Below are 15000 nucleotides of genomic sequence, written 5' to 3'. Positions count from 1 at the left end.
ATTGAGAGTTGCAGAGAGAAAACGACTATGGAAGTCTGTTATTACAATAACAAATATACTGATATATCATAATAATAATATATTTATTCTCCGATTCAAAGCGATATTTATATACAAAACAAATTGACTGAACATTGCTGAGCTAACCCGAGCCAGAATCAAACCCATATACCAGCAATTACATAGCTACACATGCATCAGATAGGGCCAAACGCTCACCCATAAAGTTCATCCAAAATTTCGGGCCTTGTCCCTAGAGTAGAAAAGAATATTTATAAACGAACGAGAAGATTTCGAAAGTTACGGGGTGAAAGCAACTATGGAAAACTATTAGTACAATAGTAACTATAATGTTATATGATAATAATAATATGTATATTCTCCGATTTCAAGCGACATTTATATATAAACAAATTGACTGAAAAATGATGAGCTGTGTGTCGCTTAAAGTATATATAGTGTCTGCGAGTGGAGAAATCTTACAATAACTGTCAGTGGGTGTCTTACACTGAGGACTAGTAACCTCCCATAAATCACGGTCTGTATCTCGTAAGGCTGGACATGGGAGCTATGACCTCCCTTGCAAAGACTACACGGATGCAGGCTGTGTGTCGATAGCCAGCTGGAAAAGTTTTCCTGGGGCTAAAACAACAGTAACCTCGTCCTTTATCGGACCGCCACATTCTGTTGGCAAATAAACTTTACTATTCGGTACTGTCACTGTATGTGTCTCGCTGAGAGATTTAAACATGTTGTTTTTCTCTATACGAGATCAGCGTCTGTGCGTCGCTTAAAGGATATATAGCTGTTGCGAGTGGAGAAACAGCCAGTGATTATCTCACACTGAGGACGGGTAGCCACCCAGAAACCATGGTCTGTGAGTATCACTCAAAGATGGAGATGGGAGCAATAGCCTCCCTTGCAAACACTATACGGACACAGACTATGCGTCGATAGGCAGCTGGAAAAGATGTTTCCATGGGTCTTAATATTATTATTATGATATATCATGGTAGTTATTGTTTCACTAATAGACTTCCATAGTTGCTTTGTCTTGTAACATTCAAAGCCCCCTGTTTTGTTTATTGTGTGGTAGTCCCTCTGCGTGGCAACTTTGGCAAGTGTCTTCTACTATAGCCTCGGGTGGATCAAAGCCTTCGGTAGATGGAAACTGAAAGAAGCCCGTCGAATTTATATATATATATATATATATATATATGTATATGTATACGTTTGTGTTTGCCCTCCCCCCCTACACACATCACTTGACAACCGATGTTGGTGTGTTTATGTCCCCGAAACCTAGCGTTTTGTCAAAAGAAAACGATACAATAAGCACTAGGCTTACAAACAATAAGTCCTGGGGTCGATTTATTCAACTATAGCCGGTGCTCCAGCATGGCCTCAGTGAAATGAATGAAACAAATAAAAGAATAAAGATATTATATATAGTATTAGATGTATTAATTATATAACTGATGGCTGAGCATTTGGCCCAATAGGATGAGCATGTAGCCGTGTAATTGTTGATATGTGGGTTCGATTGTTAGCTCATCATTTTTCAGTCAAATTTTTATATAAATATCGCTTTAAATCAGAGAATATATATATACGTATATATATATATATATATATATATATTCGTGTGTAAAATGCCTACTCCACTAACAGTGAGAACGGAACGTGATACAAATAAAGAACTGCTTTAATGTTACAACAGAGAAGCTTGAAGAATTGGTGCTAAGGAAAAGAAACCTAATTAATGTCACAAGAGAAGAAAGAGAAGAATTCAAAACTAAAAGAAAACACTTTTATCTATGCTTACAGTAATATTTTATTAGAAACTTTAGACGGTGCGTTAGCAGAACAATTAGCACGCCGGACAATATGTTTTGCGGCATTTCATCTCTCTGTACGTTCTGAATTCAAATTTAGCCGATGTCCACTTTGCTTTCAGCAACTGGGGTTCGATAAATTAAGCACTGAGATCATCCTCATTTGGACACTGGGGTCAATGTAATTGACTTAATTTACTTGCTACAACCCTCCAAATCCGGAATTGTTGGCCTTGTGCCAAAATCTGAAACCAGCATTACTATTATTGAAACCAGTATTACCAAAATTAAATGATGTTACTGAAAGAGTGTCCTAGAACATATGAAAGGAAGGAATGGAAGTGAAGAACAACACTACAAACTTCAATGTACAGCAAGATAGTCGTGTGCTGTCAACTTAATGTGACAGTCTCCTGAATGGAATAATACAACTATTGGTTAGGAGCTAGGAAGCTGCCCCGCTTCCTGTCGGCTTTGACACATTTCCTGCGTCCTTATGTTTGCAAGGAGTCGACAAGATCTACAGTAAGGTGTTATAGAAAAGAAGTAATTCAAATAAAGCCCAATATCGCTGATGTTTAAATTTGTAACAGGAGTTATGAATTTAGCAATACAAGTGAAAAGATAAAGACCTCAAGTTTAAAGACAGAGATATGAAATGAGAGATAAAAATTAGACGATGATTGTCAAATCCGTGTTTGTTATGATATGTTGAAGAAGGTCCAGAGGACATCATATTAGTGCTTCAACGTGAGAATTTAAAAGTGATACAGCTATTTCACACTCACACACAAATACCCTCGCTTACACAGACTCACTCACACACACACACACACACACACACACACACACACACACACACACACACACACACACACACACACACACACACACACACACACACACATGTATATACATACGTATATATATGTAGCATATAAATACGTATCTACATTGTGGCTTGTGGCCAAATTAATGTGTGACATACCTACCAAGTTTGACAATAGAACTAAGGTGTGATGCCGAAATATAATTACCGTAAAAGGTAAAGTGATTATTTTGCAAACATCAATTCATTTATTTCCAGAAGAATGCCATAGAAAGAAACGAAAAGAAAAGATGAAAAAAATGGTGAGTGCATATACAAAAATACTACATAGAATGTTAAGGAAAAGGATTTAAAGGCTGATAAAGTTCTGTGTGAATTAATTTTATATTTCGTAACTGTGTATGTCTTCGTGGACGTGTGTTTATATGTGCTCGAGGATGTTTGCATATGCATATGGCTGTGAATGTATTTGTTTAAACAGATCGTTTTAACTTGTGTATATGTGTTAATATATTTCTCTTAGATATTAATTTCAAATTTTTGCATCTGGCTGGCAAATTTGGGGAAAGTGTTAAGTAGATTAAATCGACAAAGTGTTCTTCAACTTGTACTCTTTTTTTCGATCCCCTGACCGTATGAAAGGCCAAATCAAGATCGGCACAAAGCGATCTTAACGTAAAGACGGACGAAATGCCGCTGAGCATTTCTCCGTGGTGTTTACAATTCTACTACCTCACTGCTTTCCATGTCTCCCAGATATCCTTTCCTTTCCTTCTCTAGGCACGAAATTTGGCACGAAATTTGGAGGGGAAGGGGCCAGTTGATGAGATAGACCCCAGTACGCAACTGGTACTTAATTTATCGACCGTGAAAGGCAAAGTCAACCTCGGTGGAATTTGAAATCAGAACGTTAAGGCAGATGAAATACCGGTAAGCATTTCGCCCGACGTGCTAACGTTTCTGCCAGCTCGCTTCCGATATTTCCCAGATTATTAACTAATGCCTAAGTAAGTATACAAATACATTATTTCACGTAAATAAATACGTATATACGTATTTGTATTGTACAGTTTCTTGTAAAGGTCATGTTGTGTCATAAATACGTGATACGAGGGTGAGTCAAAAAGTAATGCCATTTTCTTTATTTCATGTGAATATATGTTAAATGGCGATATATGTGAAACTTTGATGAAATAGAATCAAGTTCTGACGCAGGAAGACGCTTGGGATTCATTAGTACGATGATAACTGCATATTATTATCATTATTATTATTGTTGTTGTCGTTGTTGTTGTTGTTGTTGTTGTTGTTGTTGTTGTTGATGTTGTTAATGTGGTAATGTGGCATAGTCGTTCGCGCCATTACTTCTGCCTCTTGACTTTCTCAGTTGAAATTCCTCAGAGATCAGCTTTGCCTTTCATCCTGTCCATGTCGATAAAATAAGAAACGGTCAAGAAGTGGGATCGGATCGATGTTATTAACTAAACCCCTCCTCTCAAAATTGCTGGCTCGTGCCCAACTTTGAAGCAATTATTATATTATTGCTGTTAATATCGTTGATTTTGCTATTGTTCTTTTGGTCAATGATGTTGAGTTTTGTCCGTTTTAATTAAGCTTTTCATATCGAACCGAAGCTTTTGCTCTAAGATGAATACAATACTTTTCTGTCTCAATAGCAGCTTTTTATTTTTCTGTCCATCATTTTAATTTCTTTTCTTTTTTTTTATTTCTATCTTTTATAGAGAACATTCTGGACAATTTAGTACGCGTTTCCTGCGCCACCTCTCTCCCAGATTAACCTGCAAGTTCTGTTCCCAAACTTTATTTATAGTTCGTTGCCTGTATTTATTAACATTTTCCTTTCATCCTTTACTGAGTATATTTATATTCTTAGAAGAAGTATTTCAGTATATTTTATTGCAAAAGGCCTCTACATCTCTATCCATGGTAAATACAGACTCACTGCGTCGTATGGCATAATCTAGCTGCATCCAATATTAACACTTATTTTGTTTGTTTTCCTGTCTAGTCTTGCTTATTCACTTAGCACAGAGTTGAGAATATTATCAATGCCACTTATTGTTTGACCAACTTGTGTATTCATACCTGTTACTTTCTTTTTGTCATTAAGTCCTCTTATAAGTATTTACCAAAGCGTCTGTATTCTTACTTCGTAATATTTTATTTTCTTGAGTTTCTGTGGTGCAATGTCTAGTTCTTTAATTACTAAATGTTCGTAAGTCAGTTTTCGTGAAATTCTTTTATCTCTGTTTCATTATCTTATACAGCAATATAGTTTTGACTTGTTGCTTTATTAATTTTCCTCTTTTCAAGTTTGCCTATATTATCATTAACAACAACACCAACAACAACAACAACAACAACAACAACAACAACAACAGCAACAATAATAATAATAATAATAATAATAATAATAATAATAATAATAATAATAACAATAACAATAATAATAATATCATGGGAACTACATACGCTGGAAGCTATGCCAACACTATGGAATAACAACAGAAAAAAGATGGTATAGGCACACGCAAGAAAAGGTCACAGAAAACGAGAAAGCAACCATACTCTGGGATATGCCAATACACACAGATAGAAAAAATAAGGCCAATAGACCAGATATAGTTGTCAGAGATCACGAAGAAAAAAATGCTTTCTAATTGATGTATCAATACCAGCAGATGACAATGTTTGTCTAAAAGAAATGGAGACATTTTCAAAATACAAAGACCTGGAAACAGATGTGACTCGAACGTGGAATCTAAAAACAGAAACAATTCCTATCATAGTAGGCGCATTAGGTATGATAAAAAAAAGTATTCAGACAAATACATAACAAAAACACCAGGACTTACAAATGTATATAACATACAGAAAATTGCAATACTGGGCACAGCACACATCCTACACAAAACACTTTCAATACAGTAACCATAAGAGCATCACAGCAAACCACAGCACATACCCAAGGCACACAGAGCTGCGATCGGTAGTGAAGTGAAAGCACGTTATAAAAATAAAACTACTGAATAATAATAATAATATCATGTACATTTTTCTGTCGTATCATGTACATTGGTTTGTCTTATCGTGTACATTGTTTTGTCTTGGTATAAAAGATTGGCTACAGCAACTATTCTGCTTAATACCACAGATTTGCTTGTCAGTTGTTTGACATTAACCAGTTGAGCATGTCCCTTGGTGGCTGACGATATGTGCATCTCTGATCATTAGTAGAAGTAATGGGGGAGCACCATAGCCATGTGTTGAGAGGAATTCTTTGGGGTTTCAATAATACACCTTTGGAAACATGGGTGTTTTGCACAACATCCTTAAACAAACCTTATTCAGGGACCTTTTGACCGGGATGGGCTACTCAACCTGAAGAAAATTCTAACTGGGCCCCACGTGCGAGGTCATGCGCTGTTTATCTTGATATGAGATCACCATGTCGCGCACATATAGTTGTAATGCATGTGCCTGGTGTACACATATCAGACAGGTAGTCATGATGGGTATAATAGGCTTTTTATATTTTACCCCAGTGTCACTTTGATGGCGAAGAACGAACGTGTAATAATACAGTTCTGTTGAACTTAATGAATAAAGAATAATATTAGCGTTGAACTTAATAAAACAAAATGCATTCGTGTTTGGTGGAAAAGAAATTTCTTGTTGCATGGGCATTTATTATTTGTAAACTCAGGTTCAGTCTTCTCTTACCGAGTCAGAAGTAGCAGCAAGATATAATAATCACAAACGTGACTCAACTGATTGCGTATCTCAGGAAAAACTCGGTGAAAGTAGCGGAATAATTGGCATAAAACATACAAACAGAATACTTTGAGTTATATCGATCAAATAGCTAACAGTCAACATTGCTCCCTACCAAAGAATAAAAACCAAGTTTCTAAAGCCATTAAGTGCAATGGCGCAATTTTGGTAATCACAGCTAATATTAGAGATGCGTTAAATCTGGCTCTCATCTTCGAAAAAGAAGAAAAAAAATTAAGAGATATGAGCGAAAATTGATCTTGCCACGTTGTCATTGGAACAGGATGATAATATGAAAGGAAAGAGAAACATTCCACTGTCACTAGCTTCGATTTTATTTAAAATCAACATCGCCTCCAACTGACCAAACAACCACAAAAATCTATTGGTTTTATAAGCCATTCTAATATAGTATCACAGAATTCGAATTTCCAATTTCCATAAATTTTAACTTGTTTCTCCGGAAGATATTTCAATTCAAAACTAAACTGCGCACAAAGTAGCGGCGATATATCATGAATACATATCTCTACAGTATAAATATATAAATATTTTCACTGACAAATTGCAAACACGTCTTCTTTCACCTCTCAAAGGATGATTCTAAATAGAATAACAACTGCAATCAGATCAATCATTCTTTTCCTTTCCGAAGAGCAATACGTAACTAAAAAGACGTACATTTAAATAGTTGCTACCGTTCAAGTTTGAAAGGGTCACGAGTGTTTTTTCCGTCTGTTCGATAGCATATACATATATATATATGTGTGTGTGTGTGTGTGTGTGTGTGTGTATGTGCGTGTGTGTGTGTGTGTGTGCGCGCGCGCGTGTATGTATATGTGTGCGCGCGCGTGTGCATGTATGTGTATATGTATACATATATATATATATATATATATATATATATATATATATATATATATATATATATATATATATATATATATATGTTAGTATGCATGTATATGTTTCTATGTGTGCATAGCTAGTTTGTAAATGTGCAGGCGTGGTTTGTGGTAAGAAGCTTGCTTCCAGTCGTACGACGTGGTCTTTTTTCTTTGTTGTTGTGCTGATGAGCGTTTTACTATTGTTGGATTCCATTTATTTTGAATTGTTACCGCTTTTGTATCTCTTGAATTGTATTTGTTTTCAATATTCCCCGGTATACCGGGAAATAGGAACTGTTAGATTTATTTCTGTGGCCATTTTGGCATTGCTATTTCTTTCTTATTTTGGAGGAATTTTGTGTAAAAATATGATTTTGTTTTAGATTTGGTTTTAGATTTTGTTTTTGTGCCCCACTCCTAGCGGGAAAATTTTTTATAGGCTCCCACTTTAAGTGGCAGCGATATCTTTGTGTTTATTGAATTAATTTCGACCAAGTATGTCGATTGAAATTATTAAAGAAAAATGCACTCTCGAAGAGAGTGGTGATGATATTGGCGGAGGTGCCAGCACTGCAAAACAATTTTCGGTAGTTGCCGCAGTGGCAACTGAAACCATAGAATTTCCATTTGAAAAACTGGAAGAATATTCCGGAATAATCAAGGAGGAGGACGGTGATATTAAGTTGTCACCCATCTCCAACACCACAGAGACTAAAAGGAAAACAGTAATGTTTAAATCTTACTGTCCAGAGAATAAACGCTTCAAACATTTTGAAAAAGACAAAATAGAGAAATGCTTGGTTACTATGTGGAGGGACATTGCGTACATCGCGAGAGGAAAGGCAACAATTGAAGTCAGGTTCGCAACCGAAGAGATGGCCTATGGGCACTCAGTGTGCCCCCTGAAAACAAAGGAGGTGGTGCTTCTGCCAACCTACATGGGGAGGTGCACTTCCCGTGTAAAGGTGACAGAAGTGCCACCAGATATCAACCGACGTGAAGTGATGGCTGCCCTTTTGTTTAACAGGACAGAAAAAATAAAATGTTTGCAGATAACATGCTCTGCTCCCCAGAACTGGCTGAGACAGAGCATTTCAGCCATAATTTAGGGGGCACCGGAAGATATAGAAATGTTTCCACACAGGGTGCTCGTGAGTGAGAATGTGGCCCTTCGAATACAGGTGGTAGGAAGAAAACCCACCTCTTATGAGTGTGGAAAAAAGGGCCACATTCGCCTTGACTGCGAAGAAAGAAAAAAGAGGGAGGAAGAAAAGAGAAGAAACGAAAAACTTGTACAGACACCAGGCCCTACATCTGAAAAATAAACAACCCCAAAACCACACGCACACCAGGCCCCACAAACACAAACACTACCACCGCCCCTGTTGCGGTGCCGGCTCCCAAACAAAACAACGAAAAAACCCAACCCCTGCAAACACAATCCCTTACTAAAACAAAATTGCCCACCCACTTGAAACCTCAGGCACTTGTAGAGAAAAATACAACTCCCGCAGACAACACCATGGAGGTGGCTGAGGGGGAGTTCACGACAGTTCGGAAACGAACACATGCACCTTCCCCACCCACATCTCGCACAGGAAAAAGCAGCACTTCACCACAAATAACAAAAAATACCCCACCCCATCACCCGAGAAAACGGAAAATACGATAGAATTTTGGTAGAATACAATTCTAAAGACATTTACACGGATGAAGTAATCAAAAACCATCATACGACCAAAATATATCCTCAATATAGGAGTATGGACGAGAGTTGTGCCTGGATAGGGGAATCCTATACAGGCAGCTGAAGGGTGAGGCATCCGAAGAACATCAGGAGGATTATAGCCCTGCCCTGTTACTTGAAGAAGGAGGAGACGGAAGAGGCTGCCTCACGTGTCAGCCCCAACCTCACCAGTTAAGAGTAAGTAGAACACTTGCTTTTATCCCCATTGTTTTTAATGACTGCACTTAACCTTAGATGTTTAAATGTGCGTGGTCTGAGTTCAAAGTGGAAGCAAGCCTGTTTCCTCGACGACCTAAGATCACACGATATGCATGTGATGGTTGCTACAAAGACCAACCTTCTCGCCTCTCCTGAAAGGCTATGAGAAAATCATGTCTCCTAGCCAGGGGCGGTAGTTGGAATGATCCAAAAAGGCTTGGCTCTGCAGACAAATACAACCTATGTAGACCTAGAAGGCAGGCTGGTCGTCCGTGATGTGACATACAGCAGTAAGGCCTTCAGGTTGATCGGGATCTATGCACCTTGTGCTAGAGGATTACAAACTGATTTTATCTGTGCCTAGAGAACTCTCTCGTGATGTCGAAGACATTAGTGGTGTTAGGAGACTTTAATGCTATCGTTGACGCACTCATCGATAGAGTTGGCGCGACTGGTAGGAAAGCAAACTCACGCCTCGTAGATCTGCTTAAGCCCTTTCAGCTAGCAAATAGTTACAGGCTTGACCATCCGGACGTGTGCAGTGCTCAGCAGTGCAATTTTCTGTATGTTATATATATTTGCAAGTAATGGTGTTTTTGCTATGTATTTATCTGAATATTTCTCTATCATACCTAAGGTGCCTACTATGATAGGAATTGTTTCTGCTTTTAGATTCCACATTCGAGTAATTCTATTTCCAGGTCTTGGTATTTCGAAAGTTTCTCCATTTCTTTTGGAAAAACGTTTTCATCTGCTGGTATTGATACATCAATTAGAAAGAATTTTTTTCCTTCATGATCTCTGACAACTATATCTAGCCTATTGGCCTTAATTTCTATATCTGTGTGTATTGGCATATTCCAGAGTATGGTTGCTTTCTCGTTTTCTTTGACCTTTTCTGGCGTGTGTTTATACCATCTTTTTTCTGTTGTTATTCCATAGTGTTGGCATAGCTTCCAGTGTTTGTAGGTCCCAGCTCTGTCGTGTCTGTGAATATATTCCTTCTTAGCCAGGACTGGGCAACCAGAGATAATATGAATTATTGTTTCTTGTCCATCGCCACATATTCTGCAGTTACTTATTATTTTTCATTTCATAATATGTTTTCAGTAATTTCTAGTGGAGAGACTTTGGTCTTGTGTTGCAATTAAAAATCCTCCAGTCTCTGCTTTGAGTCCTGAGCTTCTCAACCAGCGGGAGATGAAAGAGGCATAGTGTATTTAATTGTGTGTATGTTGCAGCCTAATCTATAAGTACTACTTTTCCCTTGATAGTTTGTTTTGCTTCGTGTATAAACCGCAGAGCAGATTTTTTAGTTAAAATAAAATATATAATACTGCGACTTATACGATTAAATATGGTAATTCGTTCTTTAACCAGAATAAAGAAGTGGGCAACTTAATAATAAATTTATATTTACATTTGCGGCCGTAACAACTGTAAAGGCAACACTGAAATAATAACATTGTGAGCGTAAATAGAAAAGCAACAACAATAGTCGCGACAGGTACTCCAATAGGATATACAGCAACAGCAGCACAAACAGTAGCTGTTGCAGCAGCGGTAGCTGCAGCAGTGGCCACAGCAGCAGCGGTATCAGTAGGGACAGCAGCAGTAGTAGCAGTTGCGGCAGCTGCAGCAGTTGCAACAACAACAACAACGACAACAACATACCTATTATCACAAAGTAATAAAGACGAAAATATTGACGAATGTTATGCAACAGTATTGGGTGGCCACAAACTGGTGAGTTCAGTAAATAAGTTGTGCCTTGTAAAACCAAATTAACTCGTCATACCAGTGGAAGAGAGAGAATGGATTAGGAGGAAAATCATTTATTTATAGATTTATAACTATGAACAAAACAGGAAAGTGGACAATCGGACTGAACATATGCAGAAAATTGTTTGAAAAATATTGACATTTTGATCTGGCATGAAGAGAATATGAGCAGGTGAAGGTTCCATGGCTGAATGAAGAGAAGAGATGATAAAAAATTAATCACAAATACATTCTCTTCAGAATAATTCTTATTGACAGCATTATATCCCAGGAAATGCGTTAATAATAAAATATTCCAACGTGCCACCCGAAGAATTAAGTACAAACTATTTCACAATGATCTTAGGGAAGTGTGGTGAAATTGTCAATGTAAGATCATTACACCACGAATACTGCGCAGGGATCATCTTATACGTAGAAATGTTGCTCAGGGGAGAAAATATTTAGCAGATTGTCGAAATATTCTACACGATGAGTGCAATTGCGAAAACGAAAATTAATATTGTAGGAAGCATGAGAGTGGTGTATGATTCTCGTCCTAGCACAAATCATCAGATTACTCTCGGTGCTCAGACAAAGCGCATGAAAATGCCATTGTTGTCTACACCATAATCACAACGGCACCAACTTCCACAATGACGAAAACAGAAGGAACTGCAGCATTGGTAACAAAAATAGATTTAGTATATAAACAGAATTAGTACCAAGATATGAAAGAGGTTTACAGCAGCCATCCTCTAAAGAGTGCTTTCTTCTTAAAAACAGCATCAGTAAAACTAAAATCAGGACCACAAAGCTGACAGATTATGGCGAGAAGGTTGGAAACCTTGAATATGGCTACTGATCATTATAGAGAACGAGGAAATGAAAGGGCAAACAGTAATTTAGAAGCATCACAAAAAATAGTAGGAAGGCGGCTGCGACGTCAGCATTTCAGGAATTAGACAATTTTTGGAAAAATACATGAAAACAATATCAAGAATTAAGGAAATAAATCCCAAACCATACTAAAACCACAAAATACGCAAAAATCACAAAGAAGAACAGAAAAATCGCAAAAGATACAACAGCAAAATCAACAGAAATAAAAAGAAAAGCAACCAAACATCCAACAGACAACCGCTACCAACCTCACAGCAATAAATAATAACTACTACAGGCACAAGGTCTGAAATTTTGGGGGAGGGGCAAGTCGATTACATCGACCTCAGTACGCAACTGGTACTTATTTTATCGATCCCGAAAGGATGAAAAGCAAAGTCCACCTTTTGAACTCAGAACATAGGCGGAATTTGAACTCAGAACATAGGCGGAATTTGAACTCAGAACATAGTAACGAGTGAAATGCCACTGAGCGTTTCATCCAGCGTGCTAACGATTCTGCCAGTTCGGCGCCTTACAGCTGTAAACAAAACACGAGTTGAAGGAGTATATATGAATACAAGTAGATAGAACTGATGGTGATAAAGGGCCATGACGTCCTCGTACAATAACGAAGTGGCAAAAGCTTCTGCTGATAACTACCAGTTCTAGATAAACTGTAGAGCCTCAACAAATGTTACCTTGCGTGAGTGTTTGTGGTACGCGCAGAAGTGACGAAACCGTACAGCCTGCATTCGTGCAGTCCGAGCGTTGATAATTCGTGAAGTTAATTTGAAAAGTAGTTGTCACTTGTAGACTGGAGTATCAGTCAAGTGTCTTTGGACGATCAGCCCGCTGTCATCTTTTATTAAGTCTGTGCAGGTTGTTTTCTTCATTCTAGTGACTACAGTAAAAAAGGTATTCTTTGGAAAAAAAGCTGAATGAAATCAAGGCAGACGACTTACGCTTCGGTTAATCTCTAACTTTTAGCGTTCAAGTCCCAATTTGCAAAGGAAATTAGAAAAGAGATATTAGTAGGCTCGTAAGAAGATAGGTGACTATGACGGAACGGATTAGAGAGGGTGGGACTATTGTAAGCGTGTTGCTTCTTGTAATTAAGTTGACGTGAGATCTGTAGAAAACTTTATTGGCTCCGATTGGGGCCGCAGTTTTATCAGAATTTATTTTAAATCCTCTTGCAAATTATGACATGTCTTTGTAATGTCCTCGCCATTTGATGGCCACGCTGCAAATAAAAGAAATCATGAACTTCATCATTATCTTCATCTGTAGTAATAATAGCAGCAGTGTTGCGAAGGCAGCAGCAGTGGTGCGAAGGTAGCAGCAGGGTTGCGAAGGTAGCAGCAGCAACAGCTGAGGCGACAGCAACAGCAGCCACTGCAATAACAGCTGCAGTAGTTGCAGCAGCAGCAGTAGTAGTAGTAGTAGTAGTAGTAGTAGTAGTAGTAGTAGTAGTAGTAGCAGCAGCAGCAGCAGAAGTAGTAGTAGTAGTAGTAGTAGAGCCGTTTTGGGCGGCGTTAGCGGCGATATTATCCATACTGTAAACAACTGAGAAGACGAGCGGCATGAACGGCAGTATGCGAACTAGCAACAGAGTTAGCAACAGCGGCAGCTTGAATAGCAACAGCAGTATCACCAATGGTAATGGCAACAGTAAGCATTGTCGCTAGCAACTGCAGCAGCAGCAGAAGCAGAGCAGCAGCAGAAGCAGAGCAGCAGCAGAAGCAGTAACCGAATTAGCAACAGTAGCATGCAGCAGCAGCAGTAACAGCGGCTGTTAAATCACATGAAACGACAGTAACGTTAATTAGCGTGGTGGTGGTGGTGGTGGTGGTGGTGGTGGCGGTGGCGGCGGCGATGTAGTCGTAGTTATTCAACCCGAGGTCAGAACCGGTTGATCAGATCTATGATCACAGACTATTCACTTGTGATCATTCGACTCTTCTCTCTAGTATTGCGAACATTGATCGTATTATCAAATGTCATGCTTTCTTGTTTTTTTTTTATGTTTTTATTTTATTTTATTCTTGTTTTGCTAGTTACAGAAAGTCTGTTATAACTTGTAGAGTTTGACTGCAATTTCTAGCCATGCGAGAGACCACACAAAGGCTTCTTTCTTCGTTGGCCTGGCTTACATGCCACTGTGAGTCGTTGGATCAGTAACCAGGGTGATTATCAAGACGGTGTTTGCGGTAGTGCTGGCGAAGGTAATGGCAATCTTAATTATAGAGAAAGCAGTAGATTTGATGCCGGTGATGGTGTAGTTTGTGATGGTGGCGGGAAAGGTGGTACGGGTGACTCGTTGCTGGGATACAGACTATCATTGGTCGATATCTAGAGCGATGATTTTCTTAAACATGGTCATCAGAGGTGGTCACTACATTGTTGAAATATACTGTAATATAAGGGTAGTAGCGATGACAGCAGTAACAACAACAACAACAACAACAACAACAGCAGCTGCAGCAACAAGAGCATTAGTAATTAGCAGCAGCAGCAGCAGCAGCAGCAGTAGTAGTAGTAGTAGTAGTAGTAGTAGTAGTAGTAGTAGTAGTAGTAGTAGTGGTGGTGGTGGTAGTAGTAACGCGAACGAAAGTAAAAGTGAAAGTAACATTCTTGTAATTACTGTTGTCATAGTCGGTTGTTGTTGTTGTTGTTGTTCCCAACGACTAAAAGAACTCCAAGCATGACCATCCCATCTTTTATTCAGATAATGTACTTTAAACAGCAGTATAAAATATGTCATTCATATAATAACAAAAATAGGGCATTTCGTTCTTATTTCTAGCAAGACCAGTCTACCATGCATAGTTTCCTTCAATGGCTCATTACTATCGATGTTGTTGTTGTTGTTATTGTTGTTGTTGCTGCTATTGATTATATTGGTAGTGATGATCGTCATGCTACTAGCGATGGTCTTCTTCCGGTAGTGGCGCTGGAGTCGGTTATCCACATTCTAACATGCAAACACGGCTCGGGAGCGGTTTGTTATTCATTCTGTTTCCCTCCTTTAACTAGTGGCGCCACCATTCTACCGTCTATCGT

At 38.5% G+C, this 15000-nt stretch overlaps 1 protein-coding gene and 1 long non-coding RNA gene across 5 annotated transcripts in view; one reads left to right on the top strand and one right to left on the bottom strand.

Annotated features, from left to right (window-relative positions):
- The window catches only part of LOC128251597 (uncharacterized), a 181621-nt gene that overhangs the window by 15440 nt on the left and 151181 nt on the right, over nt 1–15000 (bottom strand). The gene's annotated exons all lie outside the window — the stretch shown is intronic.
- The window catches only part of LOC106870672 (beta-1,3-galactosyltransferase 5), a 266266-nt gene continuing 265065 nt past the window's right edge, over nt 13800–15000 (top strand). Inside the window, exon 1 of the mRNA XM_089348707.1 lies at nt 13800–14162. The gene's annotated coding sequence lies outside the window, so the exon portion shown is untranslated. The remainder of the gene's footprint in view (nt 14163–15000) is intronic.

Source organism: Octopus bimaculoides, chromosome 1 (genome assembly GCF_046866305.1).
Source record: "Octopus bimaculoides isolate indiv1 chromosome 1, ASM4686630v1, whole genome shotgun sequence".
Lineage (NCBI taxonomy): Eukaryota > Metazoa > Mollusca > Cephalopoda > Octopoda > Octopodidae > Octopus > Octopus bimaculoides.
Note: the sequence above shows the minus strand (reverse complement) of the source record. Positions and strands in the feature narration are given on the sequence as shown.